Source organism: Erithacus rubecula, assembly GCF_903797595.1.
Source record: "Erithacus rubecula genome assembly, chromosome: 5".
NCBI lineage: Eukaryota > Metazoa > Chordata > Aves > Passeriformes > Muscicapidae > Erithacus > Erithacus rubecula.
In genome coordinates, this window is record NC_136687.1 from 57,488,517 (window position 1) to 57,499,792 (window position 11,276).

An 11,276-nucleotide genomic window follows, 5' to 3' on the forward strand; every position below is an offset into this window, starting at 1 on the left:
GAGACCCAATGCACAGGTTTTGCCATGGCAGAGTTTGCTGAGAGTGGGATATCCTGGGAACCCAGGCATCACCCAGCTGGTTTCCCTCAAAGACCAAATTGAAGCAGAGAGTTTAAAATGTATTTTCCAACTGTTGGCTCCTGACACTGTGCAGACAATCCCTAAGAGAGCTGCTGATGGGGGAAACCACAGCTCTGGCCAGACACAGGACACAACAGCAAAGGTCTCATCTGTCACCCACAGGCTGCAGAGTCTCAGCAGGAATTGGCTGGTACTAGTGCTTTGTGCTCTTCTTCACAGCATCTTTTCAAGGAAGGGGAAATACTTGCTACTATGAATCAGTGCAGTAGGAATTGCAATGCTTCTTTTTTAACTGGCATGAGGGTCAAGTTTCATGATTTATTTTTGTACCAGAGGCCAAGGTTATATTTAATATGCCCTTTGGATGCTTGCTGGGAATGAGGGAGGGAGATGAGCAGAAGAACTGCTGATTTCAGAGCTGGTCCTGGTGATGAGCAGCAAGATACAAAAGTAATTTTGTCAGTGAGCAATGCATTTACAGATATATTGTATTTCCAATGGAGCAAGTGGTGACTGCCCTGCACAGACATGGACACAAGGGAATAACTCTGTGAGGAGACAGATTTTTGCCCATGCAATGATTTAGGAAAAGGGCATTAGAATAACTTTGCAGCTTTCCAAGAAGATGTCCAAGAAGTCTATGAGCATTTTGGTAGGAAGCCAAAAAGATGAAAAGCCACTGTGGTCCTGCATTTGTAATTCTGTATCATGGCTTAACCCCAGCCATCACTTCAGTCCCACAAAACCACTCACTCATTCCTCTTCACTGGTTAAAGGGAGAGAGAATCCTAAGTGTAAAAGTGAGAAAACTCATGGGTTAAGAGGAAGTTTAATAGGTAAAATTAAACTCCACACACAAGCAAAGGGAAACTAGAAATTCAGTCACTGCTTCCCACAGGCAGTTGTTCAGCCACTCCCAGTAGAGCAGGTGACTTGGGAAGACAAAGACCATCACTCCAAATGTCCTTCCCTTCTGCCTTCTTCCCCCAGCTTTACCTGCTGATCATGACTCCATATGTTATGGGACATCTCTTGGGTCACTTGGAATCACCTGTCCCAGCTGTGTCCCCTCCCAGCTCCCTGTGCACCCCCAGCCCCCTCACTGCTGGGCTGGGATGAGAGGCAAAAAAAGCCTTGGCTCTGAGTCAGCCTTGTCAGCAATAACAAAAACATGCCTGTCTTATAAACACTATCTCCAGCACAAATCCAAAACATAGCCCATGCCAGCTACTGAGAAGAAAAATAACTCTACTCCAGCCAAACCCAGCACACCCTGGTTCTATGAGAGGCCCCAGTTATTACAAAGGAGGTACAAGGAGGTCCTCTAACCACAATGTCCTAACCAATCCTTTTCCTTTAGCATCCAAGAGAGACACAATCAAAAGCCCACATCTTCACCCAGCAAGACTGCAAATAAAACCAAATTGGTTTTATTTATTTACCTCAAAATCTCCATAGCAATATAGCATTCCAGATAAACACCTGCACAGCATGACAGACAGGTTTTTTTGGTGTCAGGCAATTAACCTGTATCGAGGTATAAATCGAAACACCAGGTTACAAATCATTGCCATCAAACATTGCTGGAGGTTATCAGGTTTGCTTGATTCTTTTCTACAGCTTTATCAACCTTATCTTTCTGGAACATCCTCCTTTATATTTGTCAGAGAGTAATGCAGAACTTGAATTCAGGTATATGGATTGACTCTTAAAATATTGGAAATTCCATTGTGAACATTTGTTAAAGCTGCTTGTTGCTTCATTCATTGGCTGTTATATTCACTTGATCCTATGTCTTGTTATTGTGGAGAAGTATGAACAGATATAATGCTGTCAGATATGTCACAGCTAATTCTGTTGGACTCCAAAGAACCTGAGGGTCTGTCCTGTCAGGATTGTGCACCTGTAACTGATACCCACCTCCTCAATTCATACATGTTGGGAAGGTGCCCAACATGGAGCTGGGCCATCTGCCAGCTCACTGATTTATGTCTGTCACAGGCTGAGGTCTGTGAAATCTGACTTTGCTGTGCTACACAATTACTTAAATGCATTACCAACCCTATGAGGCAAACAAATCAAATCTGCTGCTGCAGTACACTGTGTTGTGCTTTTTCTTTATTCCAGCCTTACAACATCAAAGATTTAATTGAAAGAAGATGTAAAATGGAAGGCAAAAAGCTGTCTGCATTAAGTGATATTTTACTGTGCAGGTCATGCAGAGTGGAGTCCTGTTTATCTCCTCTCTGTTGCTCATAGTCAGATCTTTTAGAAAGGAGAATATTTTGAATGGCTTTATCAGACATTTTGAATGTAGTTTGTGCAAATGTCAAGTATTTCTTTATGGTCAATAAGTGATATGCAATGTTTAATAACCACTAGCATCCTATGTTCACACTGTGATTTAGGGTTAACAGCTGTTAAGACAGAAGCAGCATGTAAACATGTTTTTGTTTGTTACAAGGGCGTTTAAAACCAGACCTTGTAAATTTGCAAACAACAGTGGTGTTGGCAACACACTGTGCTCTGTGCAAGGGAGAATTCTGGCCAACCATAGCTGGAGTATGATGATCACTGGGAGGAAGGGAATGGGGCCAGGGAAGGGGCAGATTCAGTAGGAGTTAGATGTGCTGTCACAAAGTGTTTTGGCTGGTCCTGTGCTACAGGAAAATTTTTCTTCTCTGTAGCACCAAGCATAAAACATGTTTTTGCTTATTTGCATACATGGATCAAAAAAGCATTGGAAAAACAGTAATTTCCCAGTGGTGTAGAAAAAGACGAGAATTTAAATACAGGCTTGGAGCAACCTGAAATCCCAAATGAGAGAGAGGGAACATAATCATGCACAGATGTGACTGTGCAAAGTGACTCACCTGAGAGGCAAAAGGCTGAACAGCTCACAAGAGTCTCCAGGAGCAGAGACCAAAGGCACATGGAGTCAGGACCCATGAGAACCTGTGAGGGAACACTTCTGTTTATGAGGCTTTCCCAGCTGATGGGATAGCCTTACATGTTTTCATTCAGGACTACAGCTGGGCCAGGCTCACCCAGGGTTAGAATACAGTAGGTGACAGACTGAATCAGGATGTGCCCACCTGCTCAAAATTATCATTCCCTTAGCTAGGTGCAAAAAAAAAGGTAGGCTCTGCCACCTCCTGTAAAAGTAAAGATGAAATTTAAGGCCATTCTTCATTTTTGTTTTCATCAATATTTACTACCATTTAGTTCAAAACAATTCTTTTCAAAATAGGCTTCTGAATTACCCTCTTCTTGGTCTTGTAAACATTCAAATAACATTCTTAAATATCATCCTAGGTAGTTAATCCTGCTCAGGTGGATTAAGCACAGCATGACATTTAATAGTGTAACCATCACACCTCCACTTTGTGAAGGAATCTAAATGCAAATATTACTTCTTTCCTCTCCCTGCATTGAGTTATCCTGAGAACTAAGGAGCCTTTTCCTTTGAATGCTGACAATTCAATTTGTGTCATTCAATCAGCACAAATTTGAGTTTTGGAATAACCAGGAATGGAAGAAGATGACAGCAGCAGATATTCTGCAAGTGCAGCACTCCAGATTGCCAGTGCCTGCAATGGGCCTGTACAGAAGGTAGATGGCAAAGCAGCTCAGACCACACACAGAACATTTCTACACGACACTCTCATGCCAAAACCAAAGATTACACACAGCTGAAGCTTCCATTCAATGCTGGACATGATTTTGAATGTGTCCATCTTCCTGTGGACCCAGCGCCGTCCATGCTAAGCCAACATGAGGATGCTCCAAAATTTTCATATGCTTTGGGCCAGGACCTGCAAGTTCCCAGCTCACAGGATTTCACAAAATCATTTGCATTTCAAAACGATGCTTCAGGGTTTCATTTTGCATGTGGGCCCTGATCTTTCTGTTTTTATACAAACATGTAATTTAGTTTGAATATTGCTTCAGTTTAGGTCTTACAGAAGTGGCATGGATTTACAACACTGAATGCTTATTATCCTATTCTTATTTGCTCTTAGGATAAAGCAGTAACCCTTTCCATAACAGCAGGCAGTGGTTGGATTAACAACTGACAAGCAAAGATGAGTAGGAAATAACAAGGGAAAGGAAATAAAAACTGCTAGTAAGTACAGTAATGCCACAGACTAGGTCACACATGAGCTGTCTTCTGCATGATTTCTACTTTGAGGAATTTGTGCTGATTTCTGCCTTCAAACCCGTGAATACAAAGTAGCAACTGCTTTCAGAAAACATTTTCTTTTTTTGTGTCAGTTCTAGAAAAACCTTTCTCTTGAGACCTCCAGAAAAAAAAGCATGGCCAAGCAAGAAGTTACTCCTACACATCAGGCTCGCCTAAAGAAACACAAGTAGGAAAATCTCTGCTTGTCAGCAGTGACCTCACTTCACCAATCCTCTTTTCCAAGTCTGCCCCCAAAGACCCCAGCACTGCTGGGGCATCCAGTGAGGCTCCCACAGGGCTGATGACACCCACCAGGCAAGTGCCCTCCATTAGGATCACTGTTTAGCACGTTTCCCCCAAGCAGTATTTGTTTTCTTGGAGATGCTCAGCTCAGTTCTGATAAAGCTGCCTTAAATCCCAGATGTCCATAGCAAATAAGGAAGCCAATTGAAATCAGAGAGAATATGTAACTGGAAAGCTTTGGGGGAGAGCAGGAGATGCTCTTCTTTACATTAATGATGCCTCCAGGATTCTCCATCATTAATGGCTTTACATTGCTATTGATCATAAATACTGAATATGGGGCTGAAAGTTAAGTTATGTGATGCCCCAGACAGATGAGATGTAAGACAGAAAATAAAATAATGCTGTGCAGCTAAGAGCTGTGCTTACTATCTCTTTTAAAGAGGAACCACAAGTCACAAGCATTGTCTTGCAGGTGGGGGTAAAGCACAGATGAATGAGAAATAAAGCCCCCATTCCTCGGGGCTGCTGGATAACGCAGCCAATGTGAGCACGGCCAGCTCCTCCACCCCTCGGGATGCCTGCGCCAGCTCATCACCGAGAGGTGTGTCCTTGCTCGTCTGGAAAAAAGCCCGGCAGGCAGCGAGCTTCCCTCTGAGCTGCGGGGCTGTCAGACAGTGAGGAGCTGCACATGACCTGGCAGTGCTGGAAACAAGTGCCTTTGATATTGCAGGGCTGATCCGAGTCCAGCAGCACACTCAATAGCATGCCTCCATCTCCTAAGAAGAGTCGTTGCCAAGGAAACCACTAAAAAGCCTGCTTTAAAATATTTGCTACATATTCAAAAGCCACAATCATTTCCTGCTGTCAAATTACAACAGCCCTTCAAAGATCATTAGGAATATTCTTTAATCATCAAGGCAGAAATATCCACGTGGTTCTTCTCAGCAGGTAGATGACTGAATTCTGGTCTGGAATATTATCTTTGTCAAACGGAAGCTATGACACTGAAACAAAATCAGATGCGCTACTGTGCAGCAGTCCCAAAAATCAGATCTTTCAATTGCATCTTCCTAACAAAGTCATTGTGCATGGCATCCTCATATTTTGAAGTATCACAACTTCTAACTTATGATACTTCCTAATAGAATCATATAATTGTTTAGGTTGGAAAAGTTCAAGGAGAAATTCAATTTACACAGCTAACATGCTGTAATTGGAGAATGCCAAAGGCATAATGTGAAGGGCTAGGAACGTCCTGTTCTAACTCACTTTTCCCTGCATTTAGGAAGACATATTCTTCACCAGGGGCACAGAAAGCTCAGCCAAACCTTTTTTTTTTTCTGTTTCCAAATAAACTACTTGAATACTCCAAAGCCATTTAAAATGTCAGGATAAACAATTCAACCATTTTCTTTTACTTTCAGAAAACACAGTGTATTGGGTTAGTTAGCTTTCTCATAGTAGCCCTCAGTGTTGTGGTTTGTATTTGTAGCTGGAGTGGTGTTGAAAACACAGCAGTAGTTTGGCTACTGCTGGGCAGTGCTGGCACTGCACTCTGAGGAGAGGGAGTGACAGTGGTTTCATTTGGTGGCTGCTCAAGGTCATCCCATCACACCTGGGACCACCAAGGAATGAAAGCTGACCTTGATTTTAATGACAACAGCCAATCCCCTAGGCAAGCTCTTGATCTGACCTTCCCAGCACAGTGTGTAAATACAGGACTTTATTATCCATCTTCACCAAGACAGAAGCAAGGCATGTCATCTGAATTGAGAGGAATCCTGTGGGAATAGATGTACCTCTGACTCCCACCTCCCCTGAGAGTGAGAACTGGTTCAGAGTCTGCAGTTTGACCTGAGCAGTCCTGGGAATGTGCTTAAGTTACACCACAGCCCTCCTGTTTCAGAATGCCTTCTATCTCTCTGTACACCACGAGTCCCAAATGAAGCAGCAACTCATTGAGTAAGACAACCAGAGGAAACAAGATTACCATGTCCCAAAGTCTGAGCACAAAAGGTTTGTCACATCACCCGTAAAAGTGTAGAGCATGAGCTTGAGAATTAAGTGTTGCACAACATTTGAGCAGTGTCAAAACCAATATTTTTTATTTCTCGTTTCTAAACAGAACACCTACTCGCTTGCTTAGTCATGTTTCAGTCTTAACATTGTGATTACTTCTGCAAGGGCAAAACCTGGCAAGAGTGCCAAAAAGCACATTGTCCTGAAAGAAGAAAGCTGCTTTTCACCCACACCCTGAGGACTGTGTGAGAAGCATGGCTGTTCCACCAGGGTTGGGAATAAGGGGGATGGTGAGGCAGGCAGGGACCTCCCTGACAGCTCCATGGCACCTGAAAGAGAACAGGCCAGCTGGGACCAACAACAGGGATCAAGGACCACCTAACCTGACCACAGAGACAAGCCAGTTTGAGGTCAAGACAGAGGATCCATCAGCCAGGGAGGCACAGGATCAGTGGGGTACAATGCCAGGCATGGGCACGCACACAGCATAGCTAAGGCAAGGGCCTGAACTTAAATTTGACTCCTGATCCAAGGTGAAGAGGTCCCCAATAAGCTTTCCTGCAGCACTTTTCTCATCACCAATGTCCACACTGAGGGCTGGATCATCCAGAGCTGTCCATGAGCACAGGCCATGTAAGGGGTGGCCTTTCCCACAGTAGCTCACCTGATTTTGAAGAGCTGCCTTTGAAAAGTGCTGTGAGAAATTACAGCTGTTGTCACTTAATTGAAAGCTGGTCTTTAAATACTGGGCACTTCACCACAGCCACAGGATGTTTTCTGGTTTCTTCTGGCCTGCTAGTAGACCTAGATTGTACAGACAGATAATTAGCCAGGAGTGTAGCATAAGGAAAAATTCTTCACTTATGAGGATAGAAAACATGGTGCAAAAGTAAATTCTCCAACCTTTAATGTCATGTGCTGGTGAAAAGAGCATGGGGTTCAGAACCAGCTTTTCCTGCATTTATAGCTTGGTCTGAGATCTGATACATGGAGATTACAATGGACATTTCTTTTCACCCCCACCCAAGAATTCCAGCTGCTGTGTGTTCAGTTACAATGCTGAGTACATAGACAACCAACCTGCCCCTTCCTCCAGGAGTCTGGTTTGTTTTCCAATCACACAAGACAGCCCCAGATTAAGGGTTTAGAATTTGAAGATGGAAGCATGAAGGAAAGAAAGATGAGGGAAGAGGCAGCAGGAGAGAAATAATCCCAGAAAAATATGTGCAAATCATGAATGAAAAAGAGAAAAAAATAAAGTAGAATAGGGGGCAGTAGAGGGAAAGGCCAGGAACATGATGAAGCAGCAAGAATAGAGGCAGGAAGAGAAGAAAGAAAGAGAGAACCTTGCAGGAGCAAAAATTGCTTTTTAGGAGAGCTGGAATCTAGAAAAGTTAACTCATCCTTTAGGGGAAAAAAATGTAAGGGGAAATGCCAAATTAACTGTTTGCAGTCACAAAACCAAATATTGCATAGTACAAGTTCCTGCCTTCCTGTTCCTGAATTTTTTGCCTCCTGTCCTCCAAATGCTATCAGAGGCCCTCAAAGTACCAAATGCTTCATTGCAGCCCATCCTGCCTCCCCTGTGCCCTGAGCTGTTCCTCTGCCTGTTCTTTCCATTGTGCCCTGGCCTTGTCTTCAAGCCTTCTGCCTTCTCACAAAGCTATTCTTATGCTCACTGCCTCATTTTTTCCTGCTGCCTCTCCAGATGCCTCCCACTTGCCTTCCAAAGCCTTGTAAAGATAAGAGCAGCTCTACTGCCCATAAGGGCTCAACAAGAAACATTTGTCATTTCCATGCTGGCCTTTCACTGTCAACTCAATGGGGCAGAAATTGTCTCCCAGCACTTGTGTAGGACCCTGACACTTGTGGGAAGACCCCACTGGTGCTGCTCTGTAAATGGCAATTCCTGTTTTAAGGTAATATTCTGGTTTTGTTCTCAGTAATTCACTGAACTAGCTTGGATGCTCCTGTATGAATCCTTTGTGCTCAGGAGAACTGCTGCTCTCTGCCCAATGTCAGGAGACCTGGCAGGAGAGCTTTGTTTTTCCTGTCTCACTGAGGACAGTCGGGAACCGGAGAACAACCTGCAGTGACAGATGACACTATTGCTATCCCCAAAAGACTCACAGGATCAAATTCCATTCCAAAAGCTGTGTGGGGCACCACACATCTGGAAACCAGAACAATTTGCTGCGTGCTGCCATGCTCACCTAACCCCTTCTTTTATAAGTAGAGCTGTACAGTGAGAGATCTGAGAGGTTTTATTGCTGCTCTTCTGGGTTTTGCATCAAACAAAAACCTCACTCCAACAAAACAAAAGCTTCTTTACCTCAAAAATGCAGTGGAAAACTTGACAGTGACCCCTTTAAGGTCCTGTGGAAATCGTGTCGGCTCTCATTTCTCTCTCAGGTGACTGTTTTCGAGTACTCTGGTCTCTGGCAGACAGTATGAGGTGGAATGGACGGCACGTTTCAAAGATTTTTGTAATCAGAGCCACCTGATTTGCCAAACTGCATCAAAGGTCAGAGACTGGCAGTAGCACTGCGTGGAGCAAATGATCCCTTTAAACTCCTGATTGGACACGGGTCACGTCAGGAGCACACACAATTATGCTTTAAACCTTTCGGATTTCGGTTCCAAAAGGGCAGAAGCTGCTGGTACAGCTTCCACCTGCCGAATCCAGACCTAAAAGGAGGCTGGAGCCAGGGAGGATCGGGCTCTTCTCCCAGGGGACCAGCGCCAGGAGAGGGCACGGCCTAAATCTGCACCAGGGGAGGGACAGGCTGGACCGTGCGGGGCCAGGACTCGATGGTCGCTGTGGGTCTCCCCAACCCAGTAAATTCCGCGATGCCGTGACCCCGGGGGCGGTGCAGGTCACCCGGGCCGCAGCCCCGCCGCTGCCGCAGGCCCGTGAGGGGCGGGGCGGGGGCGGCGGGGGGGGCTCGGCCGGCGCCCAGCGGGGCCCATTGGCCGGGCGGGCTGGCGGGCGGGGCCGCCGCAGCCTCGGCCGGGAGCGCCGCGCTTCGCCGCTGGGCGCTGCCGCCGCCGGGCCGGGACCGGGAGGAGGCGAGGGCCGGGGCCGGGAGGAGGTAAGGGCCGGGGGGCCGCGCTCGCAAGGGGCTCCTTCTGTTGGCCATTCCGCTCGCTCGCTCCGCTCTCCCTTCTCCCTCAGCCGCGGCTGCTGGGCGGGAAGGGCCGCGGCGGGGCTGGGAATGTCAGGGAGCGGGGCTGGGAATGTCAGGGAGCGGGGCTGGGCACGGGGCTGCAGTAGCTTTGATATGCACGGAATAAACGCGGCCTGTGCTGATTAGTGATGAGCAAACTGCAGCCTTTAAATCGCTGATGTCTGTATGCAGTTTGCTGCCCAGGCAAAGAGGCGAGACTAAATTGACACGGATTAAAAAAAAACCAAAAAGCCAACAACGCACCTGCTTTAAGGCGAGTTTAACACCCAGAACCGTACGGTCCTGCCCACATCCGTGGGGTTGGGAAGGCACACGAAGCAAGTGCACTTGGAGCTGTACATTCCTTTTTACATACGTCGGCTCCCCCGGGGCAGCAGGCATGCCTTCGCTTTCTTCCGGGTTTCCTTTTCCTCCCCTTTTCTTCTGGCAGCCTGGAAAATTTCCATCTGCCGAGCAGCAGGCAGCCTGTAAAACTATAGCTTTAATTATCTCATCCCGCTTTATGTGCTGTGTTTCCCTGTCTGTAGGAACTGCTTCTCTCCAGGAAAGCATGTACAGATGAACAGAATCAGGTGGAGAACCTCAAGGCAGATTTCCATCTAGAACTGTCCATCTTGGACTTTGTCTCTAACACCAGTGCCCCCCTTTTCATTACCTCCGTCTTGTTTTGCCCAGATGGGTCTGCCCAGTGTTTGCAGACATATCAGCTGGGAAAGAACAGGCTGTTGTGTCCCCAGTCCTGTTTACATAACAAACTAAAGTGCAGGTTCCTACTCCTGACTTGCAGAGACAATTGAAAGGCAAAACTATCGTCACTATTTTTACTTGCCTGGTGAGAGTTGAATTTGATAGGGAACAAATGCATTAATTAGTTGGTGAGTTTGGACTGATCCTCTGATTCATGCTGTGGATACTGGGCAGTCTAAATATAGCAAGAATTTCGTGTTCTCTTCTCAAGCTGACAGAAGTGAAAGCGAGCGTGGGTTTTGCTAATTGGCAGGCTTTCAGTTTGGTTGTGCCGTGTTTCACAGAAGGAAGGTAACCTGCTGTTCTTCTGAGTCAAGGGTAGCAGGAAATAAAAAGCAGCTCCAGGAAATAAACCAAGTTTTAAATACCTGTAAGTACACTGAAATAAGGGTGTGATATTACTATCACCCTGCAGTAAAATGGAACATCTTAAGATTTCATGTAGTTCCATATTCAGCTGGTGCAACGACAGCGATTTCCAGAACATTCAGCCTTTTATCAAGTCAGCAGTTTAAGTGCTAAGTAAAGAAACCTTTCATCTTTTCATGCAACCTAAGAATTGCATGAAAGATAAACCCACAGCATCTGAAGCAACATTCTTTGAGCTGGGAACAACACATTTTTTGAAGGCCTCCCTAAAAACTCTGTCACTGCCATTTTTTACTAAAACAACCCCTAAGTAACCTTTGATTGCATATCTTTTATGAGTACACAGATTTTTATCTAGCAATTTAAATATATAGTTTAACAAGTATTTCAGATCTAGAGATGCAGTTGTGATTGGCTTGGGCAAAGGACAATAGCAAGGCACT

At 45.4% G+C, this 11,276-nt stretch overlaps 1 long non-coding RNA gene across 2 annotated transcripts; it reads right to left on the reverse strand.

Annotated features, from left to right (window-relative positions):
* Positions 1-321: 321 nt before the first annotated feature.
* LOC306802547 lies at positions 322-11,008 on the reverse strand. Of its 2 annotated transcripts, XR_013774396.1 has the most exons (5): positions 9,961-11,008; positions 7,194-7,333; positions 2,955-3,036; positions 1,524-1,608; positions 322-869 (listed from the first exon to the last, which is right to left on the reverse strand). It is a non-coding gene; the product is annotated as an uncharacterized lncRNA (long non-coding RNA). The 2 variants fall into 2 exon arrangements; XR_013774397.1 differs by lacking the exon at positions 322-869 and having other exon boundaries at positions 885-1,608.
* Positions 11,009-11,276: the final 268 nt, after the last annotated feature.